This window comes from Nannospalax galili, unplaced genomic scaffold (assembly GCF_000622305.1).
Source record: "Nannospalax galili isolate Female #2095 unplaced genomic scaffold, S.galili_v1.0 scaffold386, whole genome shotgun sequence".
Taxonomy (NCBI): domain Eukaryota; kingdom Metazoa; phylum Chordata; class Mammalia; order Rodentia; family Spalacidae; genus Nannospalax; species Nannospalax galili.
In genome coordinates, this window is record NW_008356676.1 from 7,542,110 (window position 1) to 7,556,255 (window position 14,146).

The window sequence follows — 14,146 nt, forward strand, 5'->3', positions numbered from 1 at the left end:
ACTCTGGGTGGCAGGGTCTAGCAAACTTACCCAGCTAGTCAGATGATAACTGACAGCCACAGCAGGAATGGTCCATGGTCCAAGGAGGGCCAATATGCACAGGATTGGCTGGTTCTTTCTAGCTAGCAGGGGCAGTTAGAGCACTGAAGCACCAGGATTGAGGCTGCTCCAAATCAGGAAGTGACAACTCACTGACAGAGTGCAGAGAGATCTGTGTAACTAACCCTGGCTAGTCAGGAACTCTACTACCTTCTAAATGGGAAGGGGCCAAGGCCCCTTCTGTGTACCTGGAGCTCCGGTTCCCTCCTGTTAGCTGGAACTCTGGTGTGCACCCCCATCCCACATGATCAGGAACTATAATCCCTCCCTGAGCGCTGGAGTTATGGTCTACTTCTCTGAGCTGAAGTTGCAGTCCCCTCTTGGGACTTGGAGCTGTGGTATCCACCTGTTAGTTGGAGGTGTGATGCACTCTGGGTGTTGGAGCAGTGCTCCACCCTCCATGAGCCATAGCTATGATCTCTTCCTTTGAACATGAGCTGGGTGCTCCTCCCGAGATCTAGAGTTGTGCCCCCCTCCTGTGAACTGGAGCTGGACCACAGTTCCCCTTATGTGAACCTGTAGCTGTGGTCCTCTCTTGTGAATTGGAGCTGTGGTCCCTTCACAGGGACCTGAAACTTCAGAATCCGACCTTGGGTCACAGTTCCACATTCCTCTTAGGGTAAGGCTGATGGTGGAGCATAGTAGAGCATAGAGGACTTCCTGAGACTGGGCAGTAGTTTCAGTCTTCTCTAAATGATTACATTCACCAAAGCTTCCTCCCCTGAGGTTCCAGGTTGTGCATGACAAAGACTTTGCCACTTATGCTAGGGGCGTGGGGGGGGGGCTACATAATGGTTTGCACATTCTGGTTTGGAAAGGACTGATTCCCTTATGCTAGGGGCGTGGGGGGGGGCTACATAATGGTTTGCACATTCTGGTTTGGAAAGGACTGATTCTTTGGAATGAATCTTTCATCTCCCCTAAAGTCCAGCTGTGGTCCTTACTCCACACGTGGTCTTGGGTATCCAAACCTTGATGTTGGACCTTTCCCATTGCCAGGCACCAAGGTGTTTTTTATTAGATTTCTATTACTCCTCTACAGTTCCAGTATGCCTTCACATATGCCCTAAAAGAATTTCTTGAGAAAAAAAAAAAACAACAAAAAACACAACCTATCAAGTTAAAAAACAAAAAAAGTAAAAACCACTGCAATATCTACACTTACATAATTATATCTTAGAACACAAATTTGAAATTCTATGTCTACTGAAATTTTTGGATACTTTTTACTGACAAAACTGTACTATGAAACTTCAACTATAATGTGAAATTTGTCATTGTTCCTATAATGAGACTTTGCTATTCACTCCATTTCCAAATTTTCCAACCTATACAAAGTCTTTCAATGTAATCATGTTACTTTTAAAAGAAAGCAATGCTAATAAAATATTTTAAAATGAAAAATAATGTAATCCAATTAAAAATTGGAAAGTCAGGGACTGGAGAGTTGGCTTTGCAGTTAAGAGCACTGCCTGCTGTTTCAGAGAACCAGAGCTAAATTCCCAGCACTTACATAGTGAATAATAACTGTGACTCTAGTTAAAAGGATCTGATGCCCCTTCTGGACTCCACGGGAAGTGCATTGCACATGGTGAAAAAAACACTCATACACATAAAAATAAATAAAAATTTAAAAATAATAGTAAATAGGACATGGACATGAACAGGGAAACACACTTGGCTGAGCTATACTTTGAAAATATTCAACATGTTTAGTTCTCAGGGAAGTACAGATTAAAACCTCTTTGAAATTTCAGTTTATCCCAGTCAGAAAGATTCAAAAACAAAGAAGACAAATGGTGGTGAGGATGTGGAGAATGATGAACTCTTATCCAATGTTAGTGGCAGTGCAAACTGGTAGAGCCACTATGGAAACCAGTGTGAAGAGTCCTCAAAATGGTAGAAATTGATCTACCATTTGATTTAATCCTCTCACTATTGGGGATACACCCTGTATTAGTCACTTTTCTGTTGCTGTACTAGAAGCACTGACGGAAGCAATTTGTAGAAGGAAGAGTTTATTTGAGCTCATGGTTCCAGAGGAATTAAAGCCCATCTAGCCAGGAGGCATGGTGGCTGGAGGTGGCTGGAGCAGCATCAGCAGAAGCTAAGCTCTCACATCATCACGCAGACACAGGAAGCAAGAGAGTGATTGGAGACCTGGCAAGGCTTAAGAACTCTGTAAGCCCACCTCCAGTGATGTGCTTCCTTCAGGATAGCGACACCTTCTAATATGTCGCAAAACAGCACCATCATCTGGGGACAAAATGTCCAAACACTTGGAGCCTATAGGGGACTTTTTCATTCAAACTACCACATACCCCAAAGACTCTATCTTACTGCAAAAATACCTGTTCATCTGTGTTCATTTCTGTTCTTTTCTAAATATCTAGGAATTGGAAGCAATGTAGATTTCCATCAGCTGATGAATAAATAATGGTGTGGAACATATACAAAATTGAATACTATTCATTTCTTTAAAAAAACACACACATTTAGAGGTAAATGTATAAAATGTGGAAACAATCATACTGAGTGAGGTAACCCTGACCCCAAAAGACAAGTGTTCCATGTTTTCTTTCATAACTGGATGCTACCTTAAAAGTCCTAAATATTCAGGTTTCAACTTGAAAATCAAGAGTTCAAGAAACTACTAAAGTGCTATGTGTTAGGTGGGAGAGTCCTCCTGGAAGGGGAGGTAGAAAACATATTTCAATTATCATTTGCTTAATAATTTCCTATATTTTTAAGTAATTTAAAGCTACATGTATGTATTTAATAAATAATTATAAAAAAATTTTTCACTCCAACTAGAAATTCAGAAATATTTTTTGTATCTATACATTTGCAGAGTACTTTAATAACATGTATGAATTTTGTCAGTCTAACCTATAAAACCATTATATAATGGGCTCAATTTTCATTGTATGCTATTTAAATGTTGCAATATTTTCTGAGTTTTTTTCCAAATATTGATTCCTCATAATTTTTTTCTTACTTGTTTATTTCTCTTTATTATACTGCTTACTTCTACGTACCCTGTATCTATGAAAGAGACTGAATGCTTTTTTATTTTTATCATGACAATGTCTCCTACTCTGTCCATTATCTTTTAAATTTGGATGAGCAAATGAAAGTGTAAAAAGTAATTGCTGTGTAAAATTTAAATGTAAGCAATTTTTATGGCTTTGGATTAGAAACACAATAGACCTATTTTTGAAAATTCAATTTTTTTTTTTTTATCAAAATAAATGAAGTTTCAGCTCCAAATGATCCATCATGGGCACAACAGAAAGAAAACTATTCTGACTGCTGCCCTATATTGCTGCTTTAAAAGTGCCAACTAAGGGGCTGGAGGGATGGCTCAGCAGTTAAGAACACTGGCTGTTCTTGCAGAAGAGCCAGTGTTCAATTGCAGGACATGGGTAAACTTACCTACATGTAGGCAATACACATAAAACAAAAACAACAACAATAAAGTCAACTACTAAGCTGTTGCTAAAACTGTATTCACCTTGTTTCCCACACTTGTCCTTTCTCTAATTGAGATGGAGCACTGCTACCGCACCCTCATTGGTCATAGCCTTTTTGTCTCCCTTGTGTTGAACACCCCTAATGGGTCCCATCAAACCAATGCCCAATGTCTGTCTCAAAAGGGATTTTCTTCTGTCTGATCATCTCCAATTTCTAATCTAATCACAGTTGTTCTTTCTTGATGGTCCATGAAATTAATTCTGACATAGTGAAAAGCACAGTGCTATGGATAAAGAAAGGACTCATAGTGCATGCAGTAAGTAAAACAAAACACAGAAGCATGGTCACAAAATTAAAAAGGTTTCAGCAATGTTTCCTTAATGGAAATGGAAATGCATGGAGGTTCTTAATTATTCACATTTATATGTCCCTTAAAGCATCAGTGGCCAGGTTTATCAGCAAAACATGAAGCAAAGATTTCAAAAATCCAATAAATCATTCATTTCTACATGTCCTGTTTCTACCTGGTTCATACTTACTCTATGGGAGTAGAACTTTTCTAATGGCTAAATCCTACTACCCATGGGTATAAGTGGAAGAAAATTTATTTTAAACATGTTACTACATTGTAAATGGACACATTTACAATGAAGGACATTTGGGAAAAAAATATCTGGGTAAATAGGCCTTAACATGTATGGTGGAATACATGTGGTTTGGTGGGAGTTTGAGAGGGAGGTATGGATAGGGGAAAGGGTTTAAATTTGACTAAGATCTGTTGTAAGAAAATACAAAATTTCAATAAACATACATAAAAAATGAACAATCCAGTTATCCTACCTTAATTAATCACAACCTATGTTTTTAAATCTTCAGCTAAGAAAAAAATGGAGAAAAATAATTTTAAATGTGTTAAATATCTGAAAATAAAAATTCCTTCACTGATGATGGTTCTGCAAGCAAATGAGTTGGTGAGTGTTCTTCTGTTCTGAAGTGAGCAATTTAGGAATGGACTCATTCCAATTGTCTATCAATTTCATCAACTTAATCACATTTCCATCACTGACACAAAACTACTCTTTTCCCCCAATACCCAGAGATAGTATAATTTCATTCTTTCCAGTCTCCTATACAAGATCATATGTCTACTGTTCTTATACATTATGTAAGAAGAACATAATTCTCTTTTAATTAAATAGGCAGTAAATATGGCTTGGTAACTTTTATTTAATTTTGTCTTTTTTTCCAGATGAATGCTGGCCTCTTCTTTGCTGGCATTTAAAAATATGTTAAGTAATAGGAAGAGTAGGGTAAAGTACCTCTAGGGACATAAACAAGATAATAGGGCCTATTTTCTTAGTATAACAGAATTTAGAAGTGCTTAAGTTAATAGTTAACATAAGTTCTTGACAAAATTATCACTTAGTACTCTGGACACAGCTCAATGATATAGAGATTGGATACCATACACAAGGACCTGAATTTCATTTCAGTGCTGTGTGTGTTTGTGCATCACACATTCACCTAAACTGGAGAGAGGGGGTGGTGTTTGAGACCACTTTCTGCACTTAGAAATGGCCCAGATTTGGTTCCCAGTATTGACATTCTGGATAATGACCCCTGTAACTCCAGATCTAAGTGATCTAATGCCCTCTTCTGACTTCTGAAGGTAGTGTACACACTTGTGTTTACACAGATGCAGACGAAACACTTATGTAAATAAAATAAAAATTGAACTTTATATAAAAAAAAAGAAATGAGTAGGGACTGAAGAGATAGCTCAACAGTTAAGAGTACATATTCTTCTTGCAGAGGAGAAAAGTACAGACCCAGTATCTATATTAGGCAGCTTACAAATGTCAATAACTCTAGCTTGAAGACATCCATGCTCTCTTCAAGCTTCTATAGGCCACTGTAATTACATTCATATACCCACACAGAGATACACGTACATATAGATAATTAAAAATAAATTAAATCTTTAAGAAATATTAAAGTGTTAGAAAATGTTTCAATAACTATTCAGAATCCTACATATGACATTTTCAAAGATGTCCATACTTTGACATTCATAAATTAAGTGTTCTGTTTATATTAATCCATTTACCCAACATTGAATAATCTATCATTTTCCTTCTCGCCATTTCTTAGTGTTTCCTTGAATGCCAATTCTGAATGTTTTGAGGTGATTTCTTCAGGTTACAACAGTGATTCTTTTGAAATTCACCCAAACTGAAAATGTCTCATTGAAAATTACTAAAGAATCTTTGAGTGGATCATGCTGGGATTCAAATTCTTTTCTTGCTAAATTCCAGTGGATTGGCTTTACTTATTTAAATGTCTTACCAAGTCTCTGTGGCTTTCTGTACTTTACATTAATTAATTTAAGAGCTGATTTCTTCTCAGTGTCTTGTAACCTAGTCTGTACTGGAAAGTTTAGTTCAGTTACACATAGGAGAGCCTGAGCTTCGTCCTCACTCTCATTTTCCTAGATTAACTTCCTTTTCTAGTCCAGCAATACCCATCACAACTACCTTTTATTCTTTTTTAAACAGTGATCTTGCTCTGTGCTCAATTTCTTGTTCTTCACAGATCATGCATGACTTTACAATATGTTTGTATGTCTGAGGGCATCACTTCTAAATATAACACATTTTGAAAGTAATATACATAGTATTTTACTTGACTTTATTCAGTAACAAAATTTTCTTTGTTATATCACTATATATTTCTAACTTATTTAATGTCCTCTTTATATTTTTGAAATTTCCTGATTCCTCAAGAATGTTAATTCAAATAGAATTTTAATTTCACCTAAGCACTGCAGACATTTTGGGATTGTGTTTGGTTCTAATGTTAGTAGTACATATATCAAGATTTTTGAACTGGGAGCAAATCACATCAGTTCTTTCATAGATTTATACATGGCCACGTTAAAATTGGGAAACTGATTCGGTACCCTATACCTATCTAAATTACTATGCATAGAAAATTCCTACTTTTTCAATAATTGAATAAATATGGCTTACAGGGAAAGTTACAGTCCATATTTTGATGCTTCCAGAATGCCACATATAACTGGTGTAAATTGAATTGATAACATTGTCCTAGATAGGAGACATCCAAAGTAAGTCTTGGTCCCACAGTCTAACCGAAAGGCATTTCCATAAACAGCAACTGAATATAGAATTTTCCTTGGCCTAATGCTTAGGCCTCAGCTAAAGACCAGCAAAGACAGCTCAGTTACACTTGTGTCAATCACTGTATGTGCTGTCAAATCCCCTTGCCATGTTAATCCCACACCTTATCCAGCTCTCAATGTAACTTCTTAATAATATTAGAGATTTACTATATTCAGTAAAACATACTCATTTTTTCACCTTGCCACGTACTGAATAATTGCATTATTTAGAGCATGGCATATCTGATGAATTAAAAAAAAGAAAAAAAAAAGACTCTTTATTGCTGTAAAAGCCTAGGTTTGAGTTGTGACCTAAAACTAAAAGCCTTCTTAGTGCTGCCTGCCAGGATGAAGTCCAGTCAGAATGTCTGGGGAGGTATTGGTTTATTTCATAGTGGTCTGTTCATGTAAAATTTAAAGAGATAAACAAAAATGTGGGCTTCTGTGGTCAATTCCTTAAGCAGAAAGTTAACATCAGAGTGTGCTATATTTTCATCACATTGATTATTCCATTCAGTACTTTCTTGGCCTATAGGAAGGAGAGATAGGGCTGAGAGAGAGATGTCACTCATTGACCTCAAATAGAAACTCTTCCCCCAGGGAAAGCTTCATCATCCATAAAAACCTATTGTGTGAGGGATATCAGAAACCAAATTGGTTCCAGACTGAGTTGATGGATTTTTTGTATCCAGCCAATATCTGACATGACTGGCAAGACAAAATAAGATACTGCCCTCCATCAGTTGTCAAATCAGTAGACATTTTGTGCGTGTGTTTAGTTCTAATTTTGTTCATTTGAACACATTTTGTTCATTCACACATATCAGAAAAAACTACCTGAACAATTTTATTTTTCTGTCAGAAAAACCAGTGGCATACTCAGCAGCAATTCTTCAACTGTTAGAGTTCTACATATGTTGTATCTGGCCCTGCTCAGAGTTTTCCTAGCATGGTGACTGCAAGCCAATCTGCATATTTGGTATTGGATTCTGCTGTTTTATTGCCACGAGATAAAGTTTTGAAGGTCTGGACAAGTGGCAATAGCAATAAAATGAGATATATTTACTTAAAACATATTTTTCATGATTTCTAATATCAACAATATATTTTAATGTGGGATATGGCTTTTTCAAATTTGGAGGGTCTGGTTATGTCACCAAATTATGTGGAAATTGACTATTGATTTTTCTAGTTTAATTCCATTTATATGACAGGAGGTGACAAAAGTAAAATATGAAAGTAGAATTAGTAGAGGTAGTAAAAGAGATAAAATAGTTTAGCCATAATACCAAAAAACATGATACCAAAATGAAAATGAAATTGTCTAGATTATAAGAGACTGATATAGAGGGAAAAGACACTGAAAACACAATCCAAAGGATAAAATAACTATGATCAAATCTGATTTCAATATTAATTTTCTTTAAAATGGTGAATTATATTTCTTGAGGAGAATAGATGGAAGCCTAATTGAGAAATATTGGGGTGAAAGAATCCTTGCAATCTCACCAGTAACTTGATGTAATACATGAGAATTAAAAAAAATTATTTTGTGCATCTGAGGGTATTCACCACACGTGTGAGTGCACCCCTGTTGTGCAATGCCCTTGGAAGCCAGAAGAGGGCATCAGATACCCTGGAACCAGAGTTAGGACAGTTGATAGTTACCATTTGCAAGCTTGGAATCAAACCTGACTCCTCTGCAAGAGCCAGTGTTCTTAACTACTGAGTCAACTTTTCAGCCCCATCTGAGGATTTTTTTTTTTTTTTTCAGAGCTGAGGACCTAATCCATGGCCTTGCAAGTGCTTTACCACTGAGCTAAATTCCCAACCCCAATATGAGGAAATTAAAAAAATATATATTTCGGCTTTTGAATATAGCAAAAATGAGCCATAGATAATAATTTAGGGGATGATTATAAATAGAAATCAAGACAAATTTGAGTAAAAGAACAATAAATAACTATGTACATTTTTTAAAAATCTTTATTTATTACTTTATTTTATTTGTATGAGTGTATTGCCTGCTTGTAAATGAGTGCATCCCTGTCATGCAATGCCTCCCTGGAGGTCAGAAGAGGGTTTTGAATTCCCCTGGAATGTGAGTAAAGGAAGGTTAACAGCCACCATGTGGGTGCTGGGACTCAAACCAGGGTCATCGGCAAGAGCAGTCAGTGCTCTTAACCACTGAGCCCTCTTTCCAGCCCCACAACAAAATATTTAAAAAAATAATAAATGCTATTATTTAATTTAAAATCTCGGGCCACAGTCACAATTTCTGGGATTCTGAGAACTTCCTTAATGTTCTGCCTAATGAACTGCCTAATGCTCTTAGTCACCGTTTCTCTCCAGCGCAGTGGTGTGATTTCTAATGCCATACCCACTAAATGTTTGTTTTCTTAATCATATCTTTATATTTTTACTCCCTTGGGATATTGTATGTGTGTGTGTATATATATATATGTGTGTGTGTTTGTGTGTGTGTATGAAATTAATTTATGAAGCTAGCTAACTTGCAGTGCGTTTTTAAATAACATTTAGGTTTCTAAAACCTAGAAACATTTAGATTTTAATTTTCTTTATTATTTTTATTTTATGTGTATGAGTAGATTGCCTTAATTTGTGTAAGTGTACCCATATGTTGTAATGCCTGCAGAGGTCAGAAGAGAGCATCGGATCCTCTAGACCTGGGGTAATAGACAGTTATTAGCTGCCATGTGGGTGCTGGTAATTAAACCAAAGTCCTCCATAAGAGCAACCAGTTCTCTTTACCACTGAGGTAGCTCTCCAGCTCCCACATTTAATAGTTTTTGATGGCTTTTTCATTTAAGACCCTGGCAATTTCTCCATACTAGCCTCCTTTCTCAATCTTTACAAAATTGCCAAATAAAATAAAAATAAAATTCTTTTTTCTTTCGTTTTCTTTTTTTGTTTTTTTGTTTTTTTTTTGGGAGGGGGGGGGATAGGGTCTGCCTGCCTGTAGCCTCAGCTGGCCAGGAACTCATTATGTAGACCAGATTTGCCTGCCTCTACCTCTCAAGTTCTGGGATTAAAGACAGGTGCCAACATGCCCACCCCTAAAATTCTTAAAAGTTACAAATTATGTAGATTCATAGGAGAGATTGTAGGTAATCTCTCCTTTGTTTCATAACATTCTCTTTGAGGTTAAAAATAAATGAATACAAAAAATTCCCTCCTCCTCTCACTCCTCCTCTTCTCCTTTTTCTTTACAGAGTCTCACAAAGCCCTGGCTGACCTTTTTTGGAGCTTATGCTGTAGTTGAGGTGGACTTTAAACTCCGGATCTTCCTGACCTCACCTCATAAGTGCTGGGGTTACAGGTGCACACTGCCAGTGCAAACTTGTGCACTATAGAAAGCAGGGTGGAGAACTGTTTAAAAAAAAAATGAACCTACCATATGACCAGAATATACCACTCCTTTGCATATACCCAAAGGATTCATCCTATTGCAGAGACACATGTATAACCATGTTTGTTGTTGCCCTTTTCACAATAGCTAAGAGATGGAAGCAACCTAAGTTTTCCTCAACTGACAAGTGGTTAACAAAAATGTGATACATTTACGTAATGGAGTTCTACACAGCAGTAAAGAAAGATGAAATAATGAAATCTTCAGGTCAATGGATGGATCTAGAAACTGTTATCCTAAGTTAAATAACACAGACTCAGAAAAATAAAAGACATATATTCTTCCTCATTTGTATATCCTAGCTCAAATCCTTATAAGTGAGTGCATATCTTAATATAACTGCGGGAACCAGGAATATGGAAGGTAAATTGGGGAGGTAAAGGGAAAGAAGGAACCTGGGAGAGAAGAATAAGAGGAGAAAGGTGTTACTAAGGAAGAAATGCAAAAGGTGGGTAGTTAAAAGATAAGGGGATAAGGAGGGCTATACAAAGAACTATGGGAATAAAAGAGAAAAATATTTCTCCTGATACACAGTAAAAAAAAAAAAATAGCCATAAACACAGAAGGAGTCCTACAGGGATGGAAGAAAGCCGTATCAGAAGCCATTTGGTTATTAAATGAAAATTTCAGTGCCAGAGGTGTATTCCCCCCTCCCATGAACTGTTGGTCAGAGGGGCCCTAGAGGTCCCCAAAACAGTAAAGTCTATTGTCATTAATGTTGGTTGTACACTCGAAGTGGACAGTAAAAACCCTATTGCTGAAGACACCACAGGAGGTGAGCTCAGGCAAAGGAGAAATCAAGCTTGGACAAAGCTGGAAACTCCTTATCATTAGATGGATGGCTTTCATAGTGCCAGAAGGCAACATGCAGATGGCTGGGAGAGAACTATCCCCCATAATTGTGCTTAACATCAGACCCCATGTGCTGCACTACCAACATGCCAAACAAGATGTTCCAGCTGGTGCAATAGTGGCACATCTAATGTATGCACAAGCATCAAATTTTTGATTGGCTATATTGCCTTCTCCTGCAGGTAGAACCCACATCTGTTTTTGTAGAACAGGCCAACCCCTTGTATCAGGGAAGGATATAGGCCCTTCTGGGAAGCCATTGCAATTGTTTTATTAGATGGATTTGATGAACATCCTAATTACCCTCCAAAAAATTGTGTCTACATCCATAGTTTGAGTTATTATAGCAGCCACTGTTTAGATATTCTTGTTTCTTGCTGTTTGTGTTTCGATAGAAGATGGAATCCCACTGAAATGGGCCAAAAGCCCATGGAAAACAGATGATGCAGAGACCCAAAAGTCCAGTGTTTTGCCACAATGGGAGGAAGACTATCCCACACCTATTGCCTCCTCCAAGGCTCAGGGACTTTTGCAAAAGAGGATGGCAGAAAGAATGTAAGGAGGAAGGGGTGGAGTGTCAAATGGAAGTGTCCTCTGACCATTATGCTTGCAATCTGTAGTCACATCTTCCCATGCTCATTAAGAAGTTGAGGGGGCAGTTAGTTACCTCTCCTACCCAATCTGTTGACCTTAGCTGCATGTGGAGAAGGGTTATGGATATGTAAGCTAAGAATGCCATGAGGCACCTTTCTCTTTTATTTTGTGCAGCTGTTGGGAAGTCACAGGATATATGTTGGGGCTGGAATTTTCAGTGTTCCATAAATGGAGGGCCACCCACTCTTCCATAAATACCCCCCCCTTGCTAGTATGTTCTGCTAGCAAGCCCAATAAACCCATTAGGATTTTCAAAAAACAGTTACCAGTTGTGCATTTTTAAGAGAGAGAGCCAAATAAGTATGGAAGCCATGTTCACATCTTACCCTGGGCTGCGTTAGGAGAGAGAGCCACTGCTTTAAGAAACCTAAAGAGAGAAAACCTCCAATTTCAAAGAACAATCAGATTTCTTACTCTTATAGGTGTTCAGGGGGCTGGAGCACTCTACATCACATGATTTAGCATGCTTTGAGTTCTTTAAGAAGTCAGAAAGGCACTGATAAAGAATACCTGTAATTCAAGGATGACTTGGCTTGTTCATGGTTGCTGCTAGGGGGAGGAGAACTGCAAGGTCATAATTCTGCCTTTCTGGGATAGCTGTAGGAAACATGGCCTGATTACTGAGAGTGAGAGAGAGAGACAGCTAAAGGGATTGTGATCAAAGAAAGTCTTTTACTTTCTAGACCTGCTCACTTTCCCCAAACTTCCAAGTGTGTGTGTGTGTGTGTGTGTGTGTGTGTGTGTGCGCACGCCCGTGTGTGTGCACACATATACATATATGTATGGAGTTACTGCTATTTTTAAATACAAACTGCTATGATTCTTCCATGTTGCCTCTTACTCAACCCTCAGCTCTCAACTTAGATAGCATTGCTTCTTAACATGGCCATTCTCATTGGTCACACCTCACCTCTTATTCTACATGAGCTTGTAATCACTATTCTTCACTAATCTGTTCCATGAGAGTTCACAGGCACTATGAGAACAATTGGCATCTCCTTCATTCTACTTTTATCATTGCTAGATAAAGAAGATAACTTGTTATCAAATGGTATTCCCTGAATCAATCACGTGAATTAAAAAAATGTTATTGAGTTTTTGTAATCTCATACAAAGGTTGTGAATCAAATTTAGGCCCCCTCCTGCATGTATTCAGTCATACATGTCAAGTCCTCTCCCCTCAAGCATTTGTATCCAGATGTCCTTCAGTGTAAATTCATTCACTGGAGTCTAGTCAACCCATATAGAGGTTGCAAGCAAGGCATAGTCTCCCTCACTCCATAGCAATCAGTCTCCAAAAGTTCTTCATCTAAGGTCAGCACGCCACACATTTCTCTACTCCCCATGGGTCCTTGTTTTGTTGAGTTGGGATGGGTCCTGTGCTTGATGTCACCATTGTCACAAATTCACGTGTGTAAGCTTCCAGTGGCATTAAAACCTCTGCTTCCCTGTGTTATTGGATCACCCCTGGCTCTTACAATATTTCCACTCCCTCTTTTGCAATGGTGCCTGAGTCGTGGTTGGGAGAGATATATGTAATTCATATGATTTTTTGAGTGCTTGTAATTAATAACATATTTTGAGTTTCAATTTTAAATAATTTTATTTAATATATGCTTGTCTTCCTGAAATTTTCCTTTTTATTAAATTCTTCTGCAATTTTTTTAGTGAAGTGACATCAAACCATTTTGAAGTACTCTTTTGTAACAAAACACATGAATATGCCATATATAACTTCAAATTCACTTACTGTTAAATATTTACTCATTTTGTTTTATGTGCCAGGCTTAAGGAAGCATTGTCTAGTTAGCACTGCAAGCAAAATAACAGTGAATCATAATTAATTGTATATCAGGCTATTAATTTTATAATTAACTACTTTAATTATGATTATAATTAGCTAAAGTTTGAAAAACATAACCTTGTTTTAGCCTTAAATATTGTCTCCCCTGAAGAATCATTTTAGAACCATGAATCTTACTTACTAAAAATATTTTATGACCATTTTATTAAACTATTATTGACAAAACAATGTTATGATATTCAATGCACAAAACTCAAGTTGGAAAATAGGCATCTATAGCTATAATAACCAATTTGCAGGACAAATCCTAGCAGCCACATTTTAGCTAACAACTGTCTGTAACTCCAGTTCCAGGGGATCCAGTGTCCTCTTCTGAGCTCCACATGCATAGCATGACATGGGTGAACACATAAGAATATCTCATAACACAACAGCTTCACTGAGTGTCATTACTATGATCTACAGTGGATCTCTAGGGCTGACTTGCTTAGTACCACCAAAATGTTGAACTTTCTACTAGCTCCTCCAGTTCTGTACCTAGCCATTCTAACATATTCTGAGTTTGCCCATTTTAAATTTACATGTAAGTGATATCATCTAGGATTTGATTTATAAATTTGCAATTTTTATAGAAAAAAATAATATATTATGT